Source organism: Mesitornis unicolor, unplaced genomic scaffold (assembly GCF_000695765.1).
Source record: "Mesitornis unicolor isolate BGI_N332 unplaced genomic scaffold, ASM69576v1 scaffold17531, whole genome shotgun sequence".
NCBI lineage: Eukaryota > Metazoa > Chordata > Aves > Mesitornithiformes > Mesitornithidae > Mesitornis > Mesitornis unicolor.
The window spans coordinates 32,751-38,275 of record NW_010163306.1 but is presented as its reverse complement, the minus strand read 5'-3'; positions in this window follow the sequence as shown (position 1 = coordinate 38,275).

Sequence of the window (5,525 nt, the reverse complement as noted above, 5' to 3'; positions counted from 1 at the left end):
TCCACCCTGACTTGGCCTGTCCTAGGAGAGCTGCCTCACCTCGTGCCTCTCCCCTGCACCAAGTTTCAGTATATTCTTAGGACTGAGTATGTGGAATCAGGCCACCTAAAAGAAAACAAACCCAAACAACCAAACAAACCAAAAAGAAAAGAAAATAAGGCTCTTACTGAGTTCTGACTTCTTACTGTAATAGTGGAACTTAAAAATAGGAAATTCACAGAGCAGAAAATTTTATTTCATGCTGAGCTCCTTTGCATCATGCTGATATCAGCATTTTTTTTCTTATGTGCTGCTTCTCAGAATTTTTTTTTTTAAATAACTACCTTGTCTGTGATGCAGCGCAGCTGGAAGTGACTTTTTGGCAGCCCCTCAGCTGCCTGCCCTTGCCTGGGGCTGAGGGCAGGGTCGCTGGTCAGTGGAGTGCTGCTCGCTGAATGTGAGTGATGCTCTGCCACTCGAATCCGCATCTACCCCATTTTATTTTCTAGACCGTAATCACAAGTTCAGTTTTCAGAAATTGTCTCTTTAATGTCTAAAAAATGAAAATAGCACACTTCAGTCTTTGAGCTGTGGAAATAGATTTGCTTTTTCTGGGTTATGTTTTAGTGCTATGTTAAAAGGTCAGTACAAAAAAGTAAGAACTTGGTTTTGTAGTAACTTTTTAAAAAAGATGCTTTTTAAAACTCATAATTACACTGACATTTAATACCACATACTCTATCTATGCAATCCCTAACTGTATCTTCTTTAAAAGGATATTCAGCATAATAAAACGGGTATGTTAATAAGTAACTTTCATAAAATAAGAAATTACTCACATATCATTGTCCACAAATGTCAATGGTAACTTACCATTGTCTGAAACAAAATTCAGAAACAGCACTACTGATTAGTAGCAACCAAATATTGGTTTAAATTTAAAGTGAAGTCATGTTTTTTGGGTTTTGTTTTTTGTTTTTAAACCAGCATGTTTCAAAATGAAGTTAGGCATTATGAATGTAGGAAGTGCTGGTACAGTGTAGATACATCTCTTGTTTTTAAGAAGTTGTCTTCACAAAATGAAGTGCTCTTAAACATTTTTCACCCAACCAGATATTTAGTGACCTGTTTATAGAATTGATTGTTACTGTATTTGGTTTCATAATGCGGTCCTTTACAGCTGAGATTTTCTGAAAACCAGAATATGCTCCATGTCCTTTGTTTCCAGACTAGCCTCAAATTTCTACCTGCGTGGAAATGAGACAGACTGTCCTGCTAACACTTTCTATTATAAGAAATGGTTCCTCAAGAAAGCAAACCCTCTTGAGTCAAACTGGGATAAGCTAAATGGAAAAAGAGAAAAAGAAAAAAAAAAAAAAGAGGAAAAGAGAGAGAGAAAAGCCCCACAGACCATCCCCATAAAGTTTTGGTGACAGTGGCATGAATTGCAGTGAACTGGTTTCCAGTGCTAAGTTCCTGTTTAAGCCAGTAAATAATTAAGCGTGGCATTAGAGAAAGCTGGTGCCAGTCTGGGGATGTTGTGCTCTTACCCAGCAGCCTCTCCTGCCTGAACCAGTTACCACGGGCTTCTTGTCCCTGGTGAATGAGGAGGAACGGGTGATTTCCAGGTGGGGTCACCTGGCTGTTGCGAGCTCTGTATGATGCAGTGATTTGTGCCCTAGAGTTTATTTTTCTCCATTAAATTGAAGTGTGAATCTAGGCAGCTAGCTCCAATGTGAACAGCTGTTTTTGATAACCGAGCTACACCCCGAGTATCTAACTCTTCTCAGCAATTTTATCTGTTGAAAGTGTGTGGTTTTCAGTGAGCCACTAATTCCTTACCTTTTGGATTGACCTGCAAGGACTAGAACCTGTAGGCTCACCTGTGTGAAGAATGCTGGATAGCTGGGATTTATCTGTATTATCATATACTATGGTGCCTAAAGCTTTAGGCAGGTTTTTTTTAGTTGAAAAAAAATGTCTGTACTGCCCCAGGGAAGGACCTGAGTCTCAGAATTGTTTCTTCCCTTTTTCCCCTTGCTTTATGGGGAAAGTAAATGGCTTCCAACCTTCTTCTGGGGGTGCAACTTGCTGTTTTTCCTCATTTTCACCTGTGGCTGGCTAAAAATGTACAGACACTGAAGCAGCATCACATATCAGCACTGTGCACTTGCTTATGGGACTGGTGGGAGATTCAAACACACAGGCCCTGGCCCCCTGCTCCTTGGCAGCCCTTCTGGGCACAGTGTGGGCAAGGTAGCCGCTGCTGGGTAAGGACTTGGAGAGGGGAAGCATTTTTCCTCATTTTCACCTGTGGCTGGCTAAAAATGTACAGACACTGAAGCAGCATCACATATCAGCACTGTGCACTTGCTTATGGGACTGGTGGGAGATTCAAACACACAGGCCCTGGCCCCCTGCTCCTTGGCAGCCCTTCTGGGCACAGTGTGGGCAAGGTAGCCGCTGCTGGGTAAGGACTTGGAGAGGGGAAGCATTTCTTTTGTGCTGGGTTGTGTTTTTTTTTTAGGAATGCAACTCAAGAGCAAATTCTGTGTTCGGGGCAGTTCTGTTGCATTTGAAGGTCCATCTCGCCTGATGATCAAATATGGAAGGCATTTAACTTCTGTCACTGTAGAAATAGGACATAAGATTTTTTCCTGTTACAAATCGAGTTGAAACAATTTTCCTATCACCATCTTTTTTTTTTTTACTGAATTTGATGTGCATTCTGTGACTATGCTGCCTATGAAGTTTTGCCATGTGAGTCATATGACAGTTCTTTATATGTTAAATTAAATTTTAGAAATTTACAGATCTGTTTTTTATACTAAAATATAAGGTTAGTTACGCTGTCAGTGACCTGTAAAGTATTTTAAATACCAGCTCCCTGTTGGAGATCAGCTTGTCAACGTTGTCCGCCATTCGTTTCAGAGTAGAAGTACATTTCCTTGTACAAATGACACAATGATTGTAATGCCAGAGGTGGCAAGAAGACAAAAATATTTCACAGAGACTTGTGTGAAATGGTGATAAAGACTGGGTGTAAAGTGCATGGGTAAAATGTAGGGTGCTGTTGCTGACCCACTTGCTTCTCAGTGCTGAGGAGGAAGGTGAGAACACAGATTTACAGCAGGGAATTGGAGAGGAGTGTGTAAGGGGTGACAAAAGTGGTTTCGTGCTTCAGCCACTGCTGTCACTGATGTGTGAAATGCCCAGTGCTGCACCTCCTCGAGCGGCGGTTGGCTGTTGGGTGGCCTTTCTCTGACCTTGCTTTCTGTTCTTCTGGGAAATGATCTGTAAGATGTTGTAAATAATCCAGATGCTTACGTTTATAAAGTAGCAATCAGCAATTCATCACCTTACAACTCTTCCATACAGCTAGCCTATTAAAATGTAATATTTATTAAAATCAAAATCAGTGTTGGGACTGCTTATACTGAGATCTAAACACTTCTGAAACTTTGCTATGTTTGAATCTATAAAATACGAATTAAAATATTTTCTGCTACAAATTATTGTGATTGCAGTTTTTGGACTTTCATTTGAAGTGTTTTTTTCACTTTTCATTTAAATTACTTGTCGACTACACTTGGTAGAAATTATGGAACTTAAATTATTTACAGGTCAGTCCTTAAGCTTAAAGCTGATGCTTACATTCACTGCACTTTAATTCCATGCCAAAGATGAAGGTAACGAGTGGATCCATCGCTGTTTGTGGTGTCCTGTCAGCACATCAGAAATTCATGTGGCAGGACACAAGCTGGTTCTGTATTGATGTGGCCATATACAGCCACTGTTTGAGTCCAGTTGTTTTAAGAGGCAAAAAGGCTTATTTTGAAATGAAGTTGGGTCCGTTCTGTCCTTTTCTCAGAATATCTTGTGAAATCAATTCTGTAAATATTTTTTCCTGGTTGGTTTACCCAGGGGGACTCTTCCTGTGAAATCATTCCCCCTAAAGGGTTTCTGCACCTTTCGTTTTCATTCCATGTATGTATTTTTAACAAATTCTTAGTAAAAATTTAATACACACATTTCATCCTCAGTTTAGGTGGCTAAGTACCTGTTACATGCCTGATAATTTTAGTGATTTAATTTAAATTGAAGATCTTACCTTTCATGTTGTGTAAGTCTCCCATGTTTGACAGTATTTAATTCATTGCTATGATTGGTTATAGTCACTTGTAATTCCACTTTTTTTGCATGCATACAGCAGTGTAGGGATAAAGCTTGTTTTAAGCACAGAATTCTCATAATTACATTTATACCATGCAGCTGTATCTACTGTGAAGAAAATGTAATTCCTGCAGATTTTTGCACTAGGTCTTCAGGCAGTTTTGTACAGACACGATTGTAGAACTCCAAAGGGTTTAATAAAATGTCTGTTCTTCTCCCAGCCCTGTGGCACCTTTTTTCAGCTCTGGCTGATAGTTTAATTGGCTCTTTTTCTTCAGTGAATACTGGGGAAGAAGTGAAGACACTTGTGGAAGGCAAACAGTTGGCAGGGTGCTGCTGCCAGGGGCAAGGCTTGGGGGCTTGCGCTTGGATTTTACCACGCTGGCCCCAAAAATCAAAGACCCTGTGGAAGACTTGGCATGTGAGCGTGGCACCACTGTGCTTTTGGCTTTTGAGCAGACCTGATCAGATCTGCATCCCATCCCTCCTTTTTTTTTCCCTTGTATATCCTCTGTGGAATGCACATGAGAACTATCTACTCTTGTACTTCAAGTTGAATATGAGGAAAACATCAAGCCTGTCCCTTGTTTGGGGATGCTGTAGTACAGCTCAAAGTTAACTACTTTTTATAGAAGTAAAGGTTATTATAAGAAATACGGGGTTTTTTCTCCTAGGGAAATATAGTACAGTATTTTGTTTCCTAGAGCGAAGGAGAAAGAGATGCTGGGGGTGCAGTAGAGCAGATCAGTCAGTACTGGGCACAATAGAAAGCCCTAAGGTTCAGGTTCCTGCTTGCCATAGAATTAATGGCATTAATTATTGTATTATTAATTATTAACTAATTATTGCCATTAATTATTTTTAGGCTTACTCTATGCAAATGTCACATACTGGAATGGAATTTATCCCCCATTTCCAGCACAAACCACCACATTTATTCCAAACATACAAGGCTGAAGGCTGGCTTTGCTGACTACCTGCTAGTTCTGCAGAATTTATTTTTCCAGTCCACTTCAGGTTTTTCTGCTTTACGTATTCCTGGCTCTTGTTCTAGTCCCAGAATGCAGGTCCTAGGTTTTTAATAAATAAGTGCTGCTAGATGTATCTATCTCCCTGGCTAGGTATTTAGTTTTCTACATAATAAACCTAGAACCGATTCATAGAGATGATTACCTAACTTTAATTTTTGTCAAACTTACAACTTGTCATCCTGTTTTGCAGTGCACAGTGCTCTAGCCAGAGCAAATGCCCCCATCTCTACCATTTTAGGGCTGTCCCTGTAGCTGCTGAGAGGATACAATTCTCTTCTTAGGGGAACACACTATGTTTGGAGTTCATAACTAGAGTATAGATGACTTTTAGCCTCCAACCAC